General features: G+C 31.8%; 1 protein-coding gene and 1 long non-coding RNA gene across 7 annotated transcripts in view; one reads left to right on the top strand and one right to left on the bottom strand.

The window, feature by feature from the left end:
* Positions 1-434: 434 nt before the first annotated feature.
* On the bottom strand, positions 435-1,442 carry LOC116197404. Its single transcript, XR_004155031.1, has 2 exons — positions 1,122-1,442; positions 435-639 (listed from the first exon to the last, which is right to left on the bottom strand). It is a non-coding gene; the product is annotated as an uncharacterized LOC116197404 (long non-coding RNA).
* An 8,623-nt stretch (positions 1,443-10,065) lies between these two features.
* LOC116196432 (calcium-transporting ATPase 10, plasma membrane-type) overlaps positions 10,066-27,177 on the top strand; it is a 29,751-nt gene continuing 12,639 nt past the window's right edge. For 2 of the 6 annotated variants that reach the window (XM_031526147.1, XM_031526144.1), the window contains exons 1-3: positions 24,405-24,638; positions 24,754-24,846; positions 25,208-25,305. The gene's annotated coding sequence lies outside the window, so the exon portion shown is untranslated. Of the gene's footprint in view, positions 10,223-17,463; positions 17,547-24,344; positions 24,639-24,753; positions 24,847-25,207; positions 25,306-27,177 lie in introns of those variants that run through there. The other 4 variants (XM_031526145.1, XM_031526142.1, XM_031526146.1 and 1 more) reach the window with 4 other exon arrangements.

The raw sequence follows: 27,177 nt of genomic DNA, 5'->3' as shown, positions 1-27,177 counted from the left end.
TCATCAATTTATTAACTACATTCAGTTTGGAATTGCTCTTAATGGGAAAAATAACTCCGTCAAATCAAAAAAAATTTATGTGTTTCGAATATTACATAGATGCCTTGAACAAAGAGGACTCCCCTTTCATATATAATGTGAAGGGACACCAACATCGTAATTAATGTAACCTCCTTCACCAATGATCATTTATACCAAGTACAAAATATCAAATATGAAATTTAACCGGTCACTAGACATTGCTCCAACTTGGGTTCTTACTACTTAAATACTCATATGTTAAGACAAATGCATTAAACTATCAGTACAAAACTTAGAACGCATACTGTTGAGCACATTTGCCAAGAGATGTTGTATAGTCTAATGTTTGAGCTTTTAACCTCTTACTAGACATTACTCCAATTTGCATTCCTACTATTTAAAAGAGCCTCATATATCAAGACATTTACATTCAATTGTCAACTTCAACGGATACAGTTTAGACATATGTCAAAGATCAATTTAATCACATATAAAAGTAACAAACCGTTCTACCTAAATTGTTCAGATATTAGCATACAATATGATTAGATCCAATTCCAACAATAATCTTCCTACTCAAATGATTTACTTTTGTCATCATGGCATTCCCTCAATTACCTGCACATTGAAAAATGGTGATATAAGTTAACTAGAAACACAAATGTTGCAGTTAGTGTTCTTATAATGGATTAATTAACTAATGTACCCGAATTTTTTTATCATTTTGTTAATTGTTTTTGCCTTTACTGGATCCAACATTTTCAACTCTAGCCATTTTCTATGATAAATCAATCATACAAGAATCAGATTACCTATCTTCCTTCGGTCATTTCAGCAAACACGTTATGAGCATAACTGAGATTTCGTGCTACTACTTCGAAAAGTGGTAGCTGATATTGCAAGGAAGGTCGATCAAAGTTATAAAAATATATTCACTCCATTCCAAACAAATTCAATGAGAATTCAAGCAAACATGAAGACAAACAAATAAACAAATTGGGAAATGATATGTAGAGCAATTATCTGGCTGATTTGAAGAACTGAGACAATATGAGACCGAAAAATTAGGCCCTTGAGATATTCAAAGTGCGGGAGCATACAATATGGGAAACCGCTAGAGCTCAAGTAGCATGGACAGCTGAGCTCCAGCGGAGGTTGTCCTCTCGTGGTGACACTGCGACCAGGTCCATTGTAGATGATGACAAATTTCACTCCATATCAATTGGTCGATGATGGATGATGATAGCACATCGGTCAGATGCCATCATGTTGGCAACCATCGTGCGACTAATGACCTACGTGCTAGTCAGTGTTGGCACCTATTCCCGCGACGGTGGTTCGGGCTGTAGGTCAAGTTATAAACATATAATATGTCCGACTCTTAAAAATCAATTGGTTCAGTATATCGAAGAGTAAAATCGATGAATTGGACATTACATGTGACATAATATAACTGGTTCACGTCATTAGACCAAATTTGAGATGAAATCATAAACCCGATGAACAGTTATGGGGTTTAAAATCTATTTTTAAAAAGTTGGAAGGACCCTAAAATAAAATGTTGTATGGCGCAAGTCAAATGAGGCGTTGCACTGTAAAATTTGCCTTAATAAAATCTCAACTATCTAAATTCTCTCAATTTATCTATTATTTTATTTTTATTGCATAATTACATTAAATTATTACATCGAAATCGGGAATAAACATTAAAAATTTCTAGAAATATAAGAAATTTATCCAATTCATGATATATATTAATTATATACTTGAAAGACAAAAACTCTTATGGATAAATTAAATGAAATCTCGATGTGTAAACTGCGTAATGTTACAACCATCTAATTATAATCTTTAATTATTATATAAAAATTACAAACAATAGTCAATCGAATAAACTAATATTTTTTTTCCAATGAGTTATGGGCCCGAAACCCTTAAATAAATATTTTTACATATATGCACAACTTAATTCCCATTCTTCCTATTGATACAGCAAATTAATTCCCATTTAGCTAAAAAAAATTTGTCTACAAATGTATTAACCCCGGAAAAGACATTTCTTTCTTCTTCTTCTTTATTTTATTTCATTACTTTGCCGAAGCAGATTTTGATTAGATTCTATTTATGTGTTAACCTTTTCCATATAACATGCAAGAAAATCTGAGTATATAACATCCGCACATGACATGAGCGAATTATATTCATACGTTAGTATTTTTCAAATTTCAATGTCATGACTGGTCCTACGCAAGCAGATTGACAGTGACGAGTTTTTACTGTTTTATAGAGACATCAGCATATTATTCCATAAGGCGAACTGATGAATGAAATCAATATCTGAGGGAAAAAAAAGGTAATTAATATAATAATTCATAAAACACATAAACTCAATTAATATGGATAAAGTGATCTTAATTATGTGGCGAATTCCTCATGGATCATGTTCGTGATGGAGATCAATTGAATCCATAGATTGGAGACATCTCTTCTCAGCAAAAAAAGATTGGAGATATTGATGGGTTCATATAGAAATCCGACATACCTTTTGAGTTTCATTAAATCTTGATGATTTCGTCTCGATACAACTAACTGCATCTTTTTATTTATAAAATACCATTACGTAAATAAGTACAATTCAATAGTTAAGTTCCCGTTTGATTTTCGAGCTGGATAATGATTCAATAGAATTTATATATATGTATATATAGATATAAAAGTGAATGAGAGAACTATTATTAAAAAATTAATATTTATATATAAATGTGAAAGTATATAAAAAATTTAATATTAAAAATAATAATTATTATATTATTAAATTTGATGAAGAAAAGAGTTGAATTGAATTGAATAATTTATTTTACTTAGAAACCAAATGAAGTCTTACTTTTTCTCCTTTACTTTCCCCCTTTTTCTAAGATATCATGGATATCCTAACCCAATAAGTCGAGAATAAATTCGTTTAAACATCGGTAGTCTTTACCCAATAGTTATCCATTAGCATTAAAGCTGATAGAGTTAGAGCTTTTCTTTTCCTTTTTTTTTTTTTTGCTCACAATGGATAGGATTCGACATAAAAGTACCATCATACTAATTTTTTTTTTGGGTAAATTACAAAAAAAAACCTAAGTTTTGTAAAATATCTCAATTTTGTCCTAAATTTTGTTTTGTAACAAAAAAAATCATAAGTTTTCTAAAATGTCTCAAAAATGACCTCTGTTATAACTTCCGTCAATTTTTGCTGCTGATGGTGGGTCCCTTTAACAGTCCACGAAGGTCACACGTAGGCTAGTGGGTCCCTTTAACAATCCACGTAGGTCATATCTAGGTAAAAATTGACGGAAGTTATAACGGATGTCATTTTTTAGACATTTTAGAAAACTTATGATTTTTTTTGTTACAAAACAAAATTTAGGACAAAACTGAGATATTTTACAAAATTTGGGTTTTTTTTTGTAATTTGCCTTTTTTTTAGGTGCATGAGCTTAATAAATCTGTTTGGTTTCGGAGATAGTTATTTCTATTACACTCCATCAAGTGGAGACAAAATAGATGAAAATTTTATTATTAAAAATTAATTGTAATAATTATTAAAAAAATGTGAGAGAATTTATTATAAAATTAGAGAAAAGGACAAAAATGGATGAATAATTTAAAAATTTTAATATTAAAAAATTAATTATAATAATAATTAAAAAATATAAGAGTAAATTTATTATCAAATTAAAAAAATAAAATAATAATTATATTATTTAATTGAAGGAAAAATTGAGTAAAATTATATTTATAAACCAAAAGAAGATTGCATTCACTTTTTCCGTGAAGTTGACGCTTTCCCTGGTCCACATGTCTTTATTTCCAATCAAACTTCCCACTGGTCACTGTCATGTGGATTTTCCTGGAAGTTTCGTCTGCGCTGTCAAAAGACTAAGTCAACGGTGAGGAGGGAAAAAAACAAATCCCCACCACACGGGATGCGATAAACTTGCCTATTGTTTTTGAATTGGATCATCATTCAATTTAATTTGATTTTATTTAGTGATTATTAGTGTTAATAAATATACAGATATATGATATAAATTTATTATTAAAAATAATTTTAAAAACAGTTACGAAAAAGTATTGGAAAAAAAGTAAAATAATAATGATTGCAATGTTGAATTTAAGAAAAAAAAATAAAGTTGAATTTAGTAGAGGAAAATTTTTAACTTGAAAACCAAACAAAGCCCACGCATGATTTAGATTAGGGGCGGAGGTCCATGATACCAAATAGCATATGAATTTTCGAGTTATTAAGGGGTTAATATTAATAATTATATCAAAAACTGAAAAATAATATATTAATTTTTTCAAGCTTCAAAAGTTTAAGGGGAAATTACCTTCCGACAGTCCACATCAAAACTTAATAATATCTTATACATATGTGAAAGTATTGCATCGTCTTTTTCAAATAATTTTAAATGATACTTCGTACGTATATATGTATCATTGGGTTAGTGCATATGTGACATGAAGATCACCTTTGACCACCTAGTTTGCTTCGGTAGCCAAAGGCAACTTGCTAACGTTCGAGGGCATTGTGGATATGCATACATTTGATTGGCTATATTTGATTGAAGTTAGAAATTGAACTCTTTCTTGCGGCTTCTTAGATATAGGCAAATTAATTTCAATTCTAGGAAACTCCTTCATGGAAGCCCGTGTGTAAGATGTTGGGATTGGACGTACATCGCCCAAAAACTTTTCTACAATTGTATTTAATCTTATTGAATGTGCTTTTGTCACATTTTTTTACAGTGATCTCGTTGGATCTGCTATATAATTTATGTTCTTGTAATTTTTTTTTCTCGAATATTTTACTTTGTACTCATTTTTGTTATATCAACGATCCTTAATTGCTGGGGGGGGGGGGGGGGGGGGAAAGCCCGCGTGTAATGGCTTTTATTTGAAGAAAGAGAAGAATGAACTTAGCCATGAAAATGAGAAATTATAGGGTGTGTTTGGATTTTAAATTTTTTTTAACTCAATTCAACTTTACTGCACTTATCTTTAATTCAACAACACAATTATTACTTAATCATTACTTTATCTTAACTATTCATTATTTTTTTACATCTTTTCTCATAATTCAATAACACAATCCTTACTTAATTACTATTTTTTCTCAACTATTCATTACTTTTTCACACTTTTTCTCATAATTCAACAATACAAACATTACAAATTGATTAAAATCAAAACTCAACTCAACTCAACTCTAAATCCAAACGCATTCTAAAAAGGGCCGAAAAAGCACTGATCGATGGGAATGAATAAAACGGAACATTGTAAATTGGTACGAGTATAAAAGAAGATTATGTTGTAAACAACCGAAAAGAACAATAACTTGTAGTTAATTGAGATTAGAGGGAATAATTAGGGAATGCGAGAGAAGTCAGAAATAAATTGGGTTAAGAGGAGAAAAATTAACGATGTGAAGAATTTCGACTGTGAATAATTGACGATGAGGTAGTTGATAAATTAAGGGGTATTTACCTAAAATGACCCATTATTTGTTCGTTTTGTCAAATCTATTCTATGTTTTTTTTGTCAAATCTATCACATGGTTTACTTTTTGCATCAAATCTATCCCGGCGTTATCTTTTCCGTCGACATTTAACGGTCGTGCTGACGTGGCGCTTACGTGGCAAATGTGGCCCACTATCTCTCCATGTGCCACATCAGCACGGCCATTAGATGTTAACGAAAAAGATAACGCCGGGATAGATTTGATGCAAAAAGTAAATTATGTGATAGATTTGACAAAAAAAAATCATATGATAGATTTGACAAAACAGACAAACCATGGGCCATTTTAGATAAAAACCCCATAAATTAATGCAAATTATTCTATTACCTTGCACGTTGCACATATTTATTTTATTTATATATATAATATGGTATGTACTGTCCTATTTATAATGTTAATTAATAAATTAATTTCATATACTATTAATTCATCCCATATACTAATGTGATAGTTCAGTTTGTGTAAAAATACAAATATCGCTAAATAAAAATTGACAGCATCTATAGTTTCCATCATAGATTTCATTTTTCTAATACTATATGCTTCTTGGTAAAATTGTAAAATTTCCATAACTTTAATGGCTTATTGTTACTTAGTTTTGGTTAAAAATATTATATGTTGGTGAGAAAATTTAGGTTGAGAGAATTCTACCCTTTAGTGGGTCAATTCGGCTCAAGCAAAATTCGTCGTGACCCATTGAGCTTCTGAATACCTGCAAGTTGCTGACCAAAATAATATATTATATATTCTGATTAGTATTATATTATTTTTTTTATAATTTTGAAAATAGCACCTTTTTATATATTTTTTAATTGCATTAAATTGAAGTCCATTTATTATGTATAGGTATAGATATAGATAGATGAGAGAGTCTTATTTATTAAGGCATCGATTTAGTTATTTGAGGACCTTATATATTATCCATAATATAATTAATTAGATAAAATATAAATTAATTATCTTAATTCGGGGAGGGGTTCAAGCAAATGAAAAAAATCTTAAATGGGCCACCTCTGCATGTGCCATGTAGTTTCAACAAAGAATATTGATACTCTTTGTTTTAAAATAGTAGAATAGAACTCCATATTTAATTTTAATGATATGTATTGACTCTCTCCAACAAATTGACGAAAGTAATAATGCGATTTCCTACAAGAATAACGAGACCCGATAACAAAAAGGAATCCAAGATCATTCCACGATCAGATTTGATTGACAAACCTTCGACCCGTTGTTTACGACATAAATAAGAACCTTGGTATAATTGAGCTCAACCTGTTTTTTATTGCGAAATAAGAATCTCGATATAGAAAGACGTCACAAACGGTGGTGGAAAGCCGTTTGATAAGTCGATAATGAACGCCACGGAAATTTCCTATAAGTTCAAATTAGTTCTTTAAGAACCAAAGAAAATACTCTTATAATTTTTGAATGTTCCTTTTACTTAAAAATTGATAAGATGAGTATATATAGACCAAAACTAATCCTAATCTGGCCATGTCTGATCATAAAGTAAGGAAAATAAAATTTAAAATATCTATAGAGATATAACTTAATCTATAAAGATATGAAATTTAAATATTCCTAGAATATCTCCATCGGATTTAAAGTTTAAACAAATATGATGATATCCTCTATTGATCTTCAATAAATATTTTAAAAACTTATAGAAAATGGCATTATCATGGGTTAATTATCTGCATCATAGACTTGGTTGGAATCTTCTATAACTTGAATAATGTTGATGCATCTTTGTTGATCATATGGTTCATGTCCAATGGGCCTCCACGAATTTGCTTGAGCTCAAATCTCTATAATCATACCGTTGAGTTCTTCTTTAAACTTCTTGGCTCGTGCTCGTGTAAACGGTCCAATTGAAACTTGAATTGGATCCCTGAAAGTCATGCTACGATTTGCATCAGTACCGACCAATACTCCTATAAGTTTTCGAAAGGCATTATACTCCTATATTTAGAGGATAAGCATTTGTTTAAACAATAATGATAGAATTTAATAGAAAAAATTGTCTTGTAATATTTATAGGGAATTTGGCACATTAAACTTGAAAAATATCACATATTTCGAGAAGTTCTTTCCAATAATTGAGGAAACTTTTAACTTTTCAAAACAACTCTTAATTATATATTAATACATGCATATGATATGACCAAATATCTAAGACTCTATGAAAATAACACCAATAGAATATAGTAAAAGTCCGTTAAACTGAAATTCACATAGAGTTGAGGGTTTTAACTAAAATCGAAAGGTTAACTTAAGTGAAATTGAATGTTTTAAAATTCGCATACGTGGCACAAACATATTTCCCCTCTCAACTTTTATTTATTATAATGATTTATGGAATTTTCCCTCATATTATATGGAAAATTTTATGGTGCAATGGCCAGAAGTGGTGATATGATAAAGTCAAATACTTTACTAAAAATTTAAGTAAAGTTCCCTCAAGGTCCATGTAATTTACAAATAATCTAAATAAAGACTCTTCAAAATTCATATAATTTACTATGTAAGTAATTTACAAAGAATTTAAGTAATTTGTCCCAACTAATTTTTCAAAATACTTGTAATTTCCTTAGAATTAAACTATTTTACTATAATTTTATGTAATTTATTTACATGTAAGGTGCTATTATTTTTAAAGTAATTGTTCCCTAGATCTTTCCATATTATATACATTGTGGGAATACGGAGCACAATATATTTTCCAATTTCTATGACGAGATCGATTCGAATTATTGAAAAGTTTAAGAACAAAACATTGAGAGGAAAAGAAGGATTTTATTAAGAGAAAAGCAAATCACGATCAACGTGAAAGAAGGGGGAGAAAACAAAGGAGGAGATAGCGTGATAATTACCTTGAACAGGAGAAAAATAATAATTTGGTGTTTTTCTTTTCGACTATAGAGGTGACTTATAGATTTAATAATAATACAAAGAAAATAGTATGAAAGACAATAACAAGAATGGAATATGAATCACCTTCAATCATAAGATAACTTCCAAATGGGCTTGTTAGGTTTTTCAAGATAAATGAAGAAAATGAAGTAAACACCAAATTCTATCTTTATGAGTAACTTAAACGTGCAATTTAGCAACTTTATCGTGGAATCTCCTTTATTACCTCTATTTAAATTATAAAAAGTAATTATTCACTCGGAAAATTTTTATGAGAAAATTCAAAAATGTAAGAATACTAGCTACTTTGTGTTTAATTTAAAGAGTACAGGGTATATACTAATGAAATGTCAGTTGGGTGGTAAGCTACTTCAAACTCGTAAGGAAAAGAATATAAGTTCGAATCCTGTGACACTTGTTGGGAGGGAAAGAAATTTTTAATACTCGATTTCTCGAAATTGTGCGAGTACTCTTGTAATTTTTGTAATTTAAAAGTGTATAATATAATAATATCCCCTTTGTGACGTTGGTGACGTAAACATCAGCATCTTATCAACTCCACCTCTAAAGTGATCGATGCAATATCGATTTTCGAAGAAACTCACATAGCATCTTCTGTATATCTTGTATCATTTATTTCATGCTTTACTAGAAGGTGATCCTCAATAAAGGAAGGGAGGAAAGGAACAGAATGATGGGACCATCGAACCCATATGGGACCTCAACATGAAAGCAATAATTCTGAATCCGATTCTCATGAGTGGAACTTCTCATTATGTCGAGTATTTTTCCTTCATCTACATTATTTGTACTATGCCATGGAGAGATATTGTAGTACTTATATTTCATGATGTGGCTCTTACTGGGATCAGACTTTGACTTCGTCTTGGAAACACGGAGCAAGTCAATTCCAGCCGATGATCATCGTGTTGTGAAGTTCGTGGAAAACACTATTAGGAGAAAAAAGAACATGCTCACACAGTATATATAAAGACTTAATGCCAAATTCTGACATGCATATGCGCATTCTGTGGAAGTCTGGGATAGGTAAATTTTCAAGGTACCAATTAATCAGTATCCATGTTGTCTTCTTTTAGGTTAAACTTTAATTAGTCGGTTTATAATATAGTAGACACGACCTAAACAAATGGATGAAATTCAACCATTAATCCGTGAAGAGAATTTAGGTGCTGAATGACTGATGAATATCACTCGTTTTCTTTTCCTTACCTTTTGGTCTTGTTTCGTTAGTATTTGGAGATGTCCTGGGGTTTCTATTAGCTCCGACTTTGTTCCTATTCGTGGTTTTATTCATTTCCTGAATTTGATCCCCGTGTTATATGTTTTTATTTTATATAAAAAAGAAATTTTCCATCTAGAATTTCATGTGGGGTGGTCTTATCCAACCAACGTCCGATTGTCCTATTTCCATCGTTTTTTTTTTTCCTTTTATAAATAAGCATAACATCATAGCAAATACCGCGAAACTTCCATAACAATAAATAAATGAGTTTGCTCCAGAAAGTGGAATAAAGGGATGCTCTTTTATTGTGAGAAGAGAAGATACCAAGTTAAAATCGCTTGAAAGAGGCCATTCTAATCCTTATTTTCTCCCTGAAGTTTCATCTACATGCCATGCTTTTCTCACTTAAGCCCCTCCGGTCAAGAAGAGGGACATATGCATATCCACGCAGGGCTGAGGCACTAGTTCTTGACGAGGTAAGCAACTGATGATTACTTGGATTGGCTTCACGGTTTTATATACATAAACATAAATGTTATAATTGTATATAAGTTCATCACTACGTGTTTGTACTTTTCTTTTCTTTGTGAAATACGGGATCGTGGGATTAGTAGGGCCAAACCCGAACACACTCGTTATAAATAAAAATGAAAAACGTATGGGGTAGTGGTCTCTAAATATACTGAAGCTTATACACTCACATTTTGGTAGTTCAAGAACAATTGTTTCATAGTGTATCGTCATCCACCCACTGGCACCATGAGAGATCATTGTTACGAACTTATTTTTCATTTGAATGGGAGGGAAACGGAGGGACGTCGATAATAGTCGAAGGGTATTAGGTCAGCAGGAAGGCAGAAGGCAAAGGAATCAAATCCACTTGGATAAAAGAAAGGTGCATTAGCGGTTAATACGTTGTAATTGGAGCTGTTATTCGGAATAAAGAGGTGCCATGTGGTGGTTGTGGTGGTGGTTGCAGTGGCGATGGAAGGAGAGAGAGAGAGAGATAAAGAGAGAGGAAGAAAGCTTAGAGAAGAAAAAGATGGAAGGTTACTTGCTTGGAAAAGAAGTTGGTTGCCTTTGTAAAGGGGGATGTCTTCATCTGTAGTACTCAATCGGGTGGTCGTCTTCATGCAGTGGGCTCGTTGCCCCGTCCCTATGGGCTTTCCTAGTTTAGACCAGGCTTTTATTTACAAGTACGTTCTATATTAGATGGTTTTTTTAATAGTTTTTTTCGGTTGTAAGGAAAGAGTATGAACTAGTACAAGAATATAAATAGTAAAACTAAACTAAATAAAGGACAAGAAAATCCCACTGACAAGGATCGAACATGAGACCTTACGATTCCGAGTGGCGACTAGTGCCATTACCCAAATCCCCTTCCTCTAGTCTATGTCAGAGAGTTAACCTTTATTGTGATGAAATCGAAATTTATTTGCATATTTAACTTTAATTGCATATGCTCCTCGATCGTGTTTGGTCAAAATCTTTCAAATCCATTTTACACTCAATTTTGTTTTGATTTCTTGGAAGCTCACTTGCTTGGAATTTTGTTGGAACTTTCCTTTTTTTTCTTTCATCTTTCTTTTCTTTTCTTTTTCTTTTTCTTTTTCTTTTTCTTTCTCTTTTAGTTATTTTAATGTCTATCCATGTGATCGAAATAAGGCAACACATTCCTCTCATATCTATATATTTTTTATTCTAAAGTTTTGCAGTGCACAAATTGAGGTGGTATTTGATAAAATTAATGGTCAATTTAAAAATAAATTATGTATTTTACTCTCTTTCCTACATATCAAGATAAATGTTGAAAACTTCAACATATGACTTACGTGTTTATAACAATAAGTGCTAAAAATATTAGAAGAAAAACATATAGTATTTTCTCTTTCCTAAATATAGCTAAAATAAAAAATTATTGTAAATTTAAGCATATACTTTCGAAATAATTTTCTTTATCGCCAACACTAATTCTACTAATTTTTTTCCATCCATATTTTTTATTAAGTTAGTACAAATAAAAATTAGTATTAAAAAGTAAAGACGACAAAAAAATAATTAAAATAATTGAAATGAGAAATAAAAAGAACGAAGGTAGGAATCCGGTTGGAGTAAAGTCCCAGCCACCTTTGCTCTCCTCGTCGATGGGCTTAATGATGGCCACTGACCTCTTGTGAGGTAGTGTTGTTGGGTCTCCTCAATGTCCCCACCTTCTCTATTTGTGTTTGAGAGAGCATGGGGACGTAGAGGGATGATGGCCCAATGTTGGCTATCCTCAATGCCAAGAAGTTCGTCGGTGTACTTATGTCACTCGCATCTTCTTCTTCTTTTTTTTGAAATCAATGAAATTATTTTCATATTTCATGAAACAAAAAAGAAATAAAGAAAAACGTAATGGAAAATAGGAAAACTAATGAAAAATTGCAAAACAGTATGGCAAACTTAAAATTGTTTATGAAAAAAATTTCAGGAAGTGCGTGTTTAAATTTGTAAGAATTTTTATTTTTGGTTACATTTAAGAGAGAGTAAAGTACATATTTTTATATGAAATTAACGCAAAAAATTACATAACAAGTTGTTTGGTAATCCTTTGAACAAAGAACTGTATATTTATTTGATTGTCCAATACTTTTCTTTTTAGTATTTCTCTGTCATATTACTTTCTGTAATTTATGAAATAAAACAAAGAACTCAAATGATTGTAGAGGTGGGTAACGGTGGTAGTCGGCCAACGAGCAACCAAAGCAGCAATGTCTTACCATTGCTCAGTCGCTCTCTTGTTTTTTTCCTCTCTTTTTTTTTTGAAGAAGAAAATGAAATATTTTTGTAATTAAAAAAATAGAGGGACTATGTTATAAATAACTAAAAATTTTGCCTTAGCTGAAAAATGAGTAAGTTTATAAAATTTGATGGTTAAGTGAACTTTTTCTATTTAACTTACAAAATTAAATTGGATAAAATTTGGTAATCAAATTAGCTGACTAAATTTAGTGTTGCAATTATCAAGTGTCCACTTTAGCCAATAGGTTGAAAATAATTTTCGCTTCAAGTGTCATCTTCCTCACATCATAAAAAAAATTTTAGTGAGTTTTGATTCCTAATATTACAAATAAAATTTGTTCACTGACACTGATAGTGGAGTTTATTTACTTCACCAATATTCTCATGATTATAACTTTATTTTCTGATTTTAATAAACCAATTTGGAATAATTTTCTTCTTTCGATTCCCTTTTTCTCCCGACCCTTCCATCTTGAAAGAAAGTTTGCGGGAGGGCAAATATGCATGTGAATGGATTGGTATTTTCTGTTTCGAGAGATTCGTAAGTAGAGATTTCTTCAAAGAAAAATAGGAGAAAGGAAATGAAATTATGAAACATAGTAAAGAAAATCTATTTATAATTTTATTTTGTTATTTTATTATTTATTAAATGAGAGCTAAAATATAACTCTCCTATGGATGTCAAATGGCCAAATCAATTGCCAATCTTTCTTTTTCCTTTTTTTCCCCTTTATATTTTCAACTTCCCCTCTCTCTAAAGTTTCAATAATTATATAAACACCACCACTTTTTCAAAATATTTATGCCTAAAACATTTATATTTTTAAAAAATTCTTAATATAGCTTCTTATCTATTTTTTAAAGATTTTTTCCAAATTAAATATTATGACAAAAATTTATAGATGATAAAATCTTATTAATCAAACTTATTTGCCCCAAAACATTTATATGGATCATTTTTTATTTATACTCATAATAGTTATAGAAGGAAAAAAATGAACCATCAAATTGCAAATTATTTAATACAAAACTAGAATAGCTTTCAATTTGAAAATGATACGCCTTCCATATAAAATCCAACTACTATATAATTTTTTTTTAAAAGACATGACAAATTAAAGCGAATGAATTTTAACACAACTAAATTATCATACTTCTACTTAGCTCTTATGCAAGCTTATAAATGCTCAATACTTATTATCTTTTCTTTATATTTTTAATTTGATATCAATATTTCATTATTCCGATATTATCGATTTATATCCAATTTGTGGAATAAAAATATATTAATTGATTGAATGTTTTATCCTAAAATATTATGGTTTCACTTAGTTATCTATATAGGGAAACATTTGGCAAATTTCATGTTTCAAACTTAAAAAAAAAAAAGTTGCAACAATTTTCAATATAATAAAATTTAAATATGAGTTTGATATAATTGAAAAATCTAATCTAATCTAATCTAATCTAATCTAATATCTAACACATATAAAGTTGTAAGGATTTGGAAGAGGAGAGGGAGAGTGCCAACTATTTTAACACTGTAGCGCCCCTTTTTTTTCTCTTTCTTTTATTTTTTGTCTTATAAGGCATTATTTAAATATTAAATAAATGTTTTATTTTTTTATCAAAGAGTATAGTTGTATAATGCTTTGCTTACAAATTAGGAGATTTTGAATTTGATTCTTGTTTATGGGATTTTCTGTACTTTTTTATTTAATTTTTCATTTTTTGTTTTAGCTCTTGGTTCTCATTTGCAATGCTTTTTCATCTAAAATCATCTTTATCTTACCACAACTGAGTTTCAACCACCAAACCTTTGCAAAGACATATGTTTCAAAATCTTTTTGGTTTCTAACCTATGAACTTTGGCCTTGCTAACATATATAGACTTATTTATCTAAAAAACTCATATTAACATAAAATTAATTTATCAATATAAAATTAAATGATGCATATATTACATGAAATTATATAAGTAATACTTCTTCTCTCTTGTGGAGAAATTATTGTACTTTAATTTTAATTAAGTGCATCGAATATATTAAAGAACTTATAAACATTATTTAGAAAGCATAGCTTTTTTTTTTGGTAGGAAGAAAGCATAACATTTGTATAAAAGCTATTATTCTAAGTGAGGTTGTCCTCCTGTCAAGAAAACATACTTCTTGTTTATTGTGAAATCTGAATATCGACTATACTTTATAAATTGTGGTATATTTATTCAAAATTAAACAATAAAAATATCGAACCTTACATCGGTATTTTCACCTACAAAATATATCTCTTGGCAATCGAAAATTATACGTAGCACATACTATTATATAAATTATATCTATTTATATATGTTAATCTAATCTTACATAAATATATATATATGCATCGATGTTGTGTTGTACATAATATTCGTCACACCGTGCATGCACGGGGAATCAGCTTAGTTGTTATATGAAAATAACCCACAGCAACACGATAAGTTTTTTTTTTTAAGTGTTACCATAAACAAATTATCATAAATAAAAAATGGAAAAAGAGGTGGGACAAGATGCCACGTCTTCAAGCAAATCCTTCTTCCCAAAAGTAATACAAAATAAAAGGAGTAGCATGAAGAGGTGGGGGCAGCCTATATAGAAATGGGTGATGCTGCAACAGCCTATATAGAAAAACAAACATTAAAGTTGTTTTATTCCTAGTCATTTGATATCGTTACTTAAAATCCTATCCATACACCTATCTTAAAATCTTTTGGTTTAAGATTCACCTCTCATAGTATGACAATTCATATTTTCGGCCACACATCTTCTCATCGATGATCGATCCCATCTGTAAGGGAACCAAATTTGGTTTGCTACTAAATCAAATCGAATTGCACTAGTTCGATCAAATAAAAAATAATTTAATCACGTTTAAAAAATAATAATAAAGAAATATAGTACAATTGTCATCTTCTGTTTATCTTCTCCAATTGAACAAAAAATAATTGAAGGCAGCATACAATCCTGAAAAATCAGTTGACGATCCTTTGCTTCTCTGTATTTTTCATTTTCCTTTTTTCTTTTTAATTTTAATTTTAATTTTTGCTTGTGAGATGTAAAAACTGCACTGCAAATCATAATTCAAAACGTTGGATCTGACCAGATATGATCAAGGTTGCACGTATGTCTCAATTCTTTTTAATTAAAGATTCATCTCCCATCTCTGAATTTCGATATTTAAAATCATGCATTTTCTTGACGACTCCTAATTGCGCCTGTGAACGAGTCAAAGTTGGTTTGATATTAAACCGAACCAAAATCTACCGGAAAAATAAGGAAGGAGAGATGGTCGACTGAATAATTCGAAGATCCGGCATATGATTTGCAATAACGAATTTATTCAATCAATTGGAGATTTAGCCGCATGCCTAGATGACACTCAATTGATTGGAAGACCTCCTGTTTTGCTTGTTGGATCGCGTCCCTGAGCTGCGCTTTCCCCTTCCTCCCCTATCTCTCTTTCCTTCTCCCTCTTTTTTTACGAGCGCGACTGAACGTCATCGTGAAAATACTTGGTCGAAAACATTAAAATTCAAAGATATAGGTGTAAATCTTTAACTAAAAAGAATTAGACACATGTATGGTTTGGATCTTAACTAATTCGATCTAACGGCTGAAAAACAAAACAACCATGGTGGTTGTTTTTTCAGCCAACCAAGGTAGCATCTTGAATATATAATAAATAAGAGACATTACTTAATTTGGATGCCCCGTATACTTCCATTTAAGGCATGCACTTTTCCTACTGACAAGTATAATGTGGCTGACCTGTTAGTGTTTTATTCCTTGCTTACAAAATGAAAAGGGAACTAAGACTTAAACTAGTCAGGAAAAAGAAAGAAAAGGAAAAGGACTTCATTTAATATTGTGTAATGGGGCTAAGCTGTCAGTGCTGCATAAATAAGATCACATCTTGCATATTGTTCCACTTAAGACGCCCAATTTAAGACATCCATGTGATTTGCTGAGCAAATCGTACATCGTGGGAAGGCTCTCGTGGTGCAGTACAAAGTAAGATTATTTATTGAAGCAAAAGATCATAAATTTTATTTTGTTCATGACAACTGAGACCGAGCATCTGACTATATTTTGCTTTTCATTTTCTTTTGCTTTTACTAAATTGTGCATATTTAAGACACTACATACATTACGAGCTATGTATTATTTCTGCTTTCGTAATTTCTGTAAAATCCACATTTCGATAATGAAGAATAGCTAGGTGAAAATTCTGAGGGAATCTAAAAGCAAAAACGCCGTATCAATGCAGATTGTAGAGGATGCATATTTAAGTAGTTTTCTCATTTCTACTTTTGCTTTCGATGATATATTGCAATTTTTCTGATATATATTGTTAAAAATTGTAAAAATATGATTTCCATTTTAAAATGTCAAAATCGCTTGCAATATTGTCTATAAAAAATTTAAAACGATAAAATTATCGTACTCTTATTTTTTTATTATTTTCCGCTCACCTTCAATTTACTAGCTCATTATTGGCCGATGAAATGAACAAATTTACTTTTCCTATGCTACTTGCGATAGCTTTTAAGTATCAGTTTTTCTTTTTTTTAGTAATAGATTTTATACAACTTTTTCCCTTAGATGTGATACCTGCACTTTACGAATATGAAGTAGAATTACATTTTGAATGCTCACCTAATAATTAAGTGGACAAAAAGAAAATACATAAAAAAATGCCAAATGCATAATACTAAAATGATCCCGAAAATGCGATTCACTATTTTCTAGTGCCTCCTCGTAAGTCAGGTCAATGTGCTATGATACTCCTTTCTATGATGACTATTTATGTCGATCAAATTTTATCTTAGAGTTAATGAAATGTCAAAAATGCTGGAAGCACAACTAATTAAATGATACTTGAACTTGTCTTTTATCAACAGGAATTAGTTGCTTGGGATTATATTTTTTATGATCAAGAAAATCATTTATCGAAGTGTTCTTCATTCTCGGTCTAATAATTAAGGTACGTACTTAACAATAATTATCTCTTTACTTTAAAAGATATTAGACATGAACACCTGTTATATGATCAGTTTGTGATCAGTTTGTTTTATAAATGGTTATTAATTGCTTCCAAATGTGATCGTTGCTATTTGAATATCCCAATAAATATAAAACAGTTGAGACCAAAGATAAAAATATATCAATCCGACTTGCGTGCTCAAGGAATAAAATGTTTGATGCTTGAAACATGAACTTGTCGAATAGCAGCATTATGGTTCAAGTATCTGTTAATAGTTGTGACAGTTGCCGAAAACCAGTTATTGAAACCAGTGGGCAACGCATAGAACTAATAGCAATATAATCTGTCTAAACAAAAGAAGGAAATTTTCCATGGGGAACCATCTAATATTTCAAAGCGAGAATTTCATTCCAAATTAAACTAAAATAGCAAAATATATCAAGACATGCTTAGATCTTTCTCTGATTAGTAAATTAACATATATACAGACAAAAATACATAAGGCCCTTTCTTAAAAGCATCTAAAATTCAACGGATTAATCTCACATAACAGGCTGAGTATATCCGTGACCCAAAAAAAAAAAAAAGTATATAGGTTCTGTCAATCTGAAAACTTTACCTCTATTATGAATATGTACTTTCTCTTTGCTTTTATTTTCTCAAAAATTGGACCCTAATCAGTGCTCGCACTAGAGTACAGATTTATAAAGCTAATTAGGCCTATTAGTTGAATAAGATCCCGAGAGAGCTAAACTTTATTGTCTTCCATAACTTTATATATTATCATACTATAGGGCGTCCTCAATTATTCCATCACATACATAGGTCAGTGATATTCTGAACGAGTAGAACGTTACCATACATCGCACTGAGATCGCCTTCTGGTTCGGTCCAATGTGCCTTAAGGCAAGGATTTTCCTCTTTTTCCTTTCTTATTAGTGCTTTAGACAAAACTATGAGCACTCTCAAAGCAAATTCCAACGTGCATAGATACCTTGTCTAATACCACTGGCCAAAAACAATCAGACACAACCACACACATATATGTGTGTGTATCTACATAATAGGAAGGGAATATAATAGCAACTGCTACATATCCATTTAGTAATATGAAAAGAATAGATTGCTTTGCTTGGTAAAAGAATTAAAAGAAAGTAAAGAATATGGTTGCTTAGAACATTTATTCTGATTTCTTTTTATTTATCAGCTTAATTAATTTTATTCCGCTAAATAACTAGAATTAAAAACTCGGATGCCAAAATTTTTAGTGTGAATAATTTATTCTCTTTGGAATCAAGTGTAATACTATAATTCATCTGAAAAATACAAGAATTGCACTGGAACTGCAGTCCCAACCAAAATTAATGTATATCTATTGAGAATTTGATTACAAAATTTTTGTTGCTAAAGACTGTATAGGATAAGCAATCAATCAATTATAATACATAAAAACTCAAGAGCGAGCAATATGCAGGATGAGAATTTCATATTATAAATTCTATTGATTTTTTATTCAGTAAAATTAGAAATTCCATTCTTGTATTGAAAATCACAAACAAAATTTAAAATAATTCTGGAAAATAAAAGTTTGTTGACAGATAAATAATTTCTATATAAATGCTAATAAATTATATTTCCTAATTCACTAGCTATAAGATGATTTTAATTCTTAAGTTGGTCTCAACACGTTTGTTTTGGTCCTGTGAATCAATATAACGTCACTAAAGTCAGAATAAAAAAACCATCACTAAGTCTGAACGAATAGGAATAAAGAAGAGACTAGGGGCATATCTCTCCAAAATTCGATAGGGGACACATGAAAACAGGAATTTGATATGCTTTGGTGAATTGGGATATTTAATAGTAGCTAGTGGAAGATTCAATGCTTAAAAGCTTTGTAGGGGGAAGGAAGAAAGTCGAATCTTAAGATCTTACGGGAGTATGTGTTTTAAGTGACTATCGAATCTTACTCACGGGCCAATGTAAATATGAAACATCCAAACATGACGTAAACTTAGACCGGGTTGACGTTTGGCCTCCGCAATTCCGGTTTGATGGAGCAACTTGGATAGTACGTATTTCAAATTTATATATATATATATATATATATATATTATAAGCTGGAAATATGTTCTTAAATATATGATTAAGCCTGTACTTCACGGGACCTCATCTTCCATGAAATTTAGGACCTTCTTTGTTTCTGAGAGTCGAAAAAGAATATCCTTATACTAAGCTAAAAGGATTTGAGAACGTGGCAACAGCTAATATGATGCAGAATATCTATTATTCAATAAGTTTTCGGTAGCTTTTTGCTAGCTTTGATAACTATTTTCGTACACTTTTTTTTTTCTTTTAAAAAAGTCATTCAATATTTACAAATCTATTATATTTTTTTGCTTTAATAGATCTATATATTTACGAATATTACATATTACATACATAAAGCATAAATCATTATTAAAATCTTTGTGTGTAAATCATTAGATGAAAACCTTACATGTGTTTTCACCCCAAAAAAAAAAAACTCACATGTGCAAATTAATTCGGTTGCTATCCCATACACACGGCACGTGATATTGCAACTTTGTATATGTTGAGCAAATATTACTCGTCAATTATCCCTTCAAGGAAAAAAAGAAGAAGAAGAAGAAGAAGAAAAACATTACTAGGCTTTGACTTCTGATTTAAAACTCAAACGTTGACTTAGGGAGAGACTTGATCTGTCTTATATCTTTCCATCCAATATAAAATCATCTAACCTCTTGTAGTTGAAATATCACTTTGTATTGTAAGACTGCATTACCAAACGTACTCTACAGAACCAAGAGCTTTATAGGGTTATTTGACCAAGTAACTCGGTTCACTTCCATGGGGAAGTATATCCGACATAACGATAGCAATACAAAATCTTATGTCAACATCCCGTAATTAAAAGTTAAAGTCACGTGAGATGATGACTAGTACTTATAGATTATTCTTCATACTTATAAATTAGAACTTATAAATTGTTCTTTATAAGATATATGATTAAGGCGATGATTACATATATCAGTATATATACACGTAACACGCATATATCGGACAAAACCAAACGTACAAGACAAACATAAGTGAGATTATACATTTCAAAGAAAAAGAAATAATATATGATGGAAACATAAGGGGCCAGTCAGGTCGTATTGCTAGGTTGGCTTCAATAATACAAAAGCGACTTGCATAATAATATATGTGGAGCTCTCTTGTTGATCCCACAAACAGAGTTATGATCACGAGTTGCTCTGTGATCATTGGGACAACGCATTTTAGCAATATCATCATGTTATTAGTCCCATAATTTCCAACTTTCAATTAATCTAATTTATGAACATTAGTATGCTAATCTCGATTCACTAATTTAATTATTACTACTATTTTTTTACGCAAAAGCAAAAAAAAAATCCATTAGGAATTACGTCATGCAAGCTTTCTATATAAAGGAATCATATATATATATATATATATATAAATTAAATTTTCTGTCACGGGATGTCGGCCCCTAGTCATAATATTATTATTGTTGTTCTTGCTACTGTTGTTTTTGTTATTTTGCTGTTACAATTTGAAGCCCATAGAGGTTAGCAGGGGATAAAAAGAAATTCACACATAGGAACGAGAAATTTCACTATTGGAGTAGGTTTTTTTCACTATGCCGAATACTCTTTCTCGAATCATTAAGTTTGTTTACAAGCAGACACATAAGATGAAAGCATATAATCGATGTTCAAAGCATGTCCAAGTTCCTGTGGTCACAATCACTTTCACTCGGGGATTATTTATCCCTTCATTGCTTTGTTGTCTTCTCCAACATTGATTTGACCTTAATAAATCCGATCATCACATCTTTGCACTTGTCTCTAATTAATTGATTGTTTAAGCACCGTCCAATTGCCACTATATGGTTTGCCGAATTTTCCCCTGACATAGTCTTTCCCAACTATAGCTATATGTGGAAAAGGATTGGTTAATTCATACTTGTTGTTTGAGCAAAACATTCTCCTAATTACATGTCATCCAGAAATTCGCTCATCCAAAGCTGGCTACGCGTAGATCGCGAGCTTATATATCCTTCATTGGTTTCTTGTCATAATTGAAAAGAAGGGGATTTTAATGCAACCGGACGCATCTAATTTTATTTTTTTTTTGGGTGGAAACATCTAATCGTAATTTGTAACCAAAAGGATTTAAGTTCGATAATACTTACAATATTTCCATAAATAGTTTATTGAAGCTATGGATCTCTCTCGTAAGTAATCGAGAAAAAGAAATGCCCATCTGTGGTACTATACTAGAAGGATGACAAACACTTTTTAAATAATAAACGATTAATGAAAAAAAGAATATCCCATTTTTTCCTTAGCCCATTCTAGTTTTCTCCTTAATTAGCTGGCCAATGCCAAATGTCACATTTCGTATCCAATAACAAGAACCTGAAAGGAGATCAAAATATTGCTTCCTTTTCTGTTTCGAATTTGGAGAGTGGGTACATGTAGATTTTATAGTAGTCCTTTGGTACGCGCTTCGGGAGTGCGAGATTGCCTCCCGTCTTTATGCAAACTCAAAATTGCTTATTTTAGGAAAAAAAAATTAACTCGATTTTTATAACCGTTTGTAGTATTTTCTGATTTTGCAAAATGAATAGTGAGATAATGAATAAGATTTTTGAGGTAATAGAGCAGTGGTTTTTTTTTAAAAAAAATTATATATTCATCTTGAAACTAGGAGAAATTTTAGCAGTTTGTATATATAATAAAATTTAACTTTAGAAAAAGTCGTGGCAGGTACAAATGAAGTTTTCCTTTAAATAATACTACTATACATAAAAGTAAGATAAGATATAAGATATGAGATAAAGAATACAAGATGTTAATTGAACACTATTACATCGTAGAAAAAATACAGGACTTATGTAGACACTAGTACGTACATTTTATATCACAAATCCAGCAGGATCTTTCTAGCATTATTAATTATTATAAAACTAAAACACAATCAATTATAATGTAAAGTTACAAATCCAGCAAAAAAAAAATTAAAGTTACAAATACATACTTAGAAGGAGGATTTTTCCGGGAAAAGAGAAAGGATGGAATGAGAATGGTGAGAGGATGGAATGGGGATGAGAATGAGAAAGTAAAAGAGCAAGGGAAGATCTCGTTTTGTTTGGGATATTATATGGCTACCATTCCCTGACTTTGTATTGCTTAGACTTCTTTTATTTTAATACGATTGGGTTTCAGCCTCCTAATTCACACAAAAAAAAAAAGCAAGGAAAGATAATGGCTAGTTATTTGCTTGATTTTGTTGATGTATCCTCAGTTTAATGACTTATAAAATTATAATACATCAAATACGGATAATTTTAAATGTAAAAATTACACCAAAGTTCTTCTTCTTGGAAACAAACAAAAAAGAAACGAAAGATGAAACATGAATCATAGATCAAATAAGCTATTTAGGGAGCTTGCTTAAGAAAGAGGAATCTCATGTGAATACCATAGAATAAGATTTGATCCTATACATGGGAATCCGTAAATATTCCATGCCAAAAATAAAAAGTTCGAAACAATTAAAATTTTTTAGGAGATTAAATGCGGTTATTAATTCATGATCTGGCATGTACATAATGAAAATCCCGTTCCCGATTCTACGAGAATTTTTATAAAAGCCTTTCATTTGCTTCTCTTCGATGGAAGTTTTATTTTCCTAAAATACATCCTATTTTTTTGGCTTTATTATACTCGTTTTTAAAATATATAAAGTATAGATTATGAATCTACTGATCCATGATTATAAAATTTGCTTTTTATTTGGCATAACCTTCTCTTAGCATGTCGCGCGCCCATCTAAGCTTGGCCAAATTATGTTAGGATTAACTTGGTGCGTAGTGGTGGGGAGTCGGCCCGTGTTATATCTAATGAAGTGCATGGCTGGTCCCTATAGAAATTTAATTATCATATAGTATGAATCTATAGTATGGTTTGTATCCAAAAGTCTTTTTTGGTGGTTACCGACAACTTTCCCTGACACGGAAAGGAATTAATCATCCACATATACTATTTTTTCCCGGGTCGGTTATAATGGATGACCTGTTACCGTATAAAAGACAAAAGAAAAAAGAATGCTTTTACTTTGTAAAGAATAAGAGAAAAAAAAATACCTCTATTACTAAAAATTTTAAAAATACATGGCCATGGGAGAGATAACTCATAAGGTGGCATGTATTGATTCAGATCGATATTAAGAAAAATATAAAGATATAAATTTTGCGGGTCTCACGGAATAATGTGTCCAACCCCAAACGGAGAGTTGCCCACCATATATGTGTCACTTTTACCTAAATATATCTGCCCACGGAATCGCAATTCGCATGAAGTTTGTTATATATATGCTCTCTCTCTCTCTCTTTTTTTTTTTTTTTTCCGGTGTTCAAGCCCCGTTATATGGAAGGCCGACTAATTCAGTCGAGTCGGATCGACTCACTAAGGGATAAAACTCTTCTAGTATGAAATTTTACTATCCATAAGACTCGAACCCAAGATCTTACTTAAGGAGAACAAGTATTGAACTGTTTAAATTAACTCGCGTTGGTTGTTGTATATCTACTTTTGAATTGTTGGCAAATCTATGGGAGATAATACTAGATGAAATTAGTCATCAAAGTCGCATATATACTGATTCATTCCGATTGATGTTAGGAAAGACATAAACATGCGCATGTGTTACTTTTATACCTAAATATTTTGTCTACACTGCGTCGGCATGACCGCGATTCGCATGAAATCTTTTATATATTAGTTCAGAATTTGCTGCAAAACTACCTGAGTCACAGGCTCCATTCGACTCGATAGCACGGGGCCAAATAGCACGGGGCCACATAGCACAGTCACGCTTTCTCTGAGGTACGAGCAATTGCCAGCAGTGCAGAGTGGGGTAGAGAGGGAGAGAAATATCAGATTCTCCGATCTGATCTTTCGATATCGTCTTCGTCTCGCACGAGAGGAGAGACAGCCGCTAGCTCTAGGATTACATTCCGGCAGTTGTTGCTCTTATGTCAGTTCAGAGAAGGATAATTGCTCTGATGATATTTGCCGTACGTGCAATATTGCGAGATTGATCTCTCTCAGCGGGCGCCTGACCGGAGAACTTCTGTTCTTCTGAATTTCAGCGCCTGATCGGAGCATCGGAGCAGTCTTCTGGATCCTCCTTCCGGCAGTTCCTCGATCTGTCGTCTGTCCATTGGCAATCGCACGCTTGATAGGTGAGTCCTGATTATTCTCGACGACTTTCTTCTTCACCGAGTGATTTCATACTATCAGAGGCGGAGGATTTTCGTTCCAAGCGACAATAGATGTCCATGTCCTCAACTCTTCAGCTACAAAGCTCGCGAGAAGTGGCTTGTACTGCACGGAATCTGCAATGTGAATGATACATAACGTTTGCGATTGTCTAAACCGTCCGTGAATCATCGATCTCGCATCGCACTTAACTTTGTTATGATCGCGGTTGGAACGATTGATCCGACTCTCTATAAAATTCTCACTCTGAGCCTATACGGATATGAGCTCATCGTACCTCAAAATTCTCACTTTGTATGATTTTTTTTTATTTATTTATCACAGAGAACAGTTTATCGCTCCGCGAGCTCTTTTTGCACGTCTGGCTGAGAGGCTTCAGCACTGCGAAGACGATCGGCATCCGTCCAAACGCTTCATTTCAGGTAAATTCTCCCTAAAGCTTCAATTCCGAAAACTATTCGCGACATGGAACGATGGAAAATACTGAAAGGCTAGTTGATTAATTAGCTGAAACTCCGAATACATTTTAGCTGATAATGATCGATAGCTCGGTTAGGATTAACATTGTTTGAAAGCTAGCGAGTCGTTTTCTCGGCACGTAGAGATAATCTCAAAACTTCAACCTCGAGTCGTACAGTGTTCGTGAGACACTTTCATTGAGTTGTGATCTCAAAATATCTTTAAAAAGACTTACCTGTACCAGCTAGCTACCGATTCATTCTGTTGAGCTTCATTAATTTCTGGAGTTAATACTCGTGAACTGAAATAGAGGAAAATAATCTCTATTTTTTTATTATCCAATTTTCGTATTTCGAATTTTAATATAAAACGTCTGCCGTTTCTTACTCTTTGCCACATGTCCCGCCTAATCACACCTGTCCTTTGACTGTCGTCTCCGACGGCCGTTTTTTACTCCTTAAAAGCCGTCCACGCCCGTTACCCTTGCGTGGACATTGTTCACCGTCCCGTGGATAATGACAAAACCCCCTCCCCCCTTCGGCCGACACGTGTTATCTCCGTTCACCTCTCTGTCTCTCTGTCAGAGTTGGGGAAATGGGAGCCACGTCTTGTCTTGTCCGACGGAAGGAACCGCGTTTCCGAAACCACAAGGAAACTACCACTTTTTTTTTTTTGGGAAATTCCGCGTGCCCGTTCCCCACTGCTATTGGCTTTCTATTTGGTTTTTAGTCCCTTTATTTATTGTCTATCCCAGTTTGGTTCTTATACTTTTGCTTTTGTGCTACTTTTAGTTCCCAGTGCGGACACTTTGGCATCTTTACCATGCCATGTCCCGGTAGAATCCAGAGCTTTTGCTCCATATGTCAAATCAGGATCAGATAACTGGTCCATATTTTTGGGAGTCATAGCCAGGGAATGTACATTGTTTGCTAAGATGTTGCTAGATTCCATTGAATGCTTGGCTTCTGAATAAAAAGTGTTTTGACTCTCCCGATACATGCTTCTTGAAAAAGAAAAAGGAATCCTTTTCACGTAGGTGCAATTGTACTTCGTCGTATGATGTCGGTTAAAATGTTTAGCTCCTATGGTAAGCTTACCCATCTCGCTCCTTGTACTTGGTGTGCGGCTTTTACGCTCATTCTTGAGTCTAGCGTTAGGGTTTGGCGCATTATTATATAATAATTATTATCATTATTTTTAAAAAAATGAATGAAAATATTTGGGAGAATTAATGGTCCAATATATATCTGCCTTCATTTGCATGTGAAAATTCTTAAACGCGCCGAAAATCTAAAGTCCCGGTTCAGTGCTTTCACACGGATTTCAGATTAATAGTTTGTTTTTTTTTTTTACAATGAATACTTATGGATATAGTAAATTGAAATAAAAAATTTAAATATCTAATGAAAAAGCACAAATAGTTCCACTGAGTAGTGAACTTGAGACCATTTGGTTATCAGGCGAAAGGTGTGCCATTACGCGATACCTCTCTTAATGAATTAATAGTTTTTTGTTTTACCATACAGAAAGCTTCGGATGGTTTTTCCCCTATTGTGGAATAATAATAATAATCGTAATGGAGAATATAATTCTTAAGGAACACTAATCTCCTCGAAAACGTCGGAGCTTAATGTATCATATAGTAAACTCACAAATTGCCATTTATAGTCCCACATCATCAAAATATCAATCCTTATATTAAAGGAATTTCTTTTATGAATGTCTAGAAGATTTCATTTATAATATATAATATTGATATTGATAATATTCGAGGATACATGTTCTTATATATATATATATATATATGAATCTAATAATGCAGAATATCTATATAT

Source organism: Punica granatum, chromosome 2 (assembly GCF_007655135.1).
Source record: "Punica granatum isolate Tunisia-2019 chromosome 2, ASM765513v2, whole genome shotgun sequence".
Classification (NCBI taxonomy): Eukaryota; Viridiplantae; Streptophyta; class Magnoliopsida; order Myrtales; family Lythraceae; genus Punica; species Punica granatum.
This window is presented reverse-complemented; position numbering and strand designations above follow the sequence as displayed.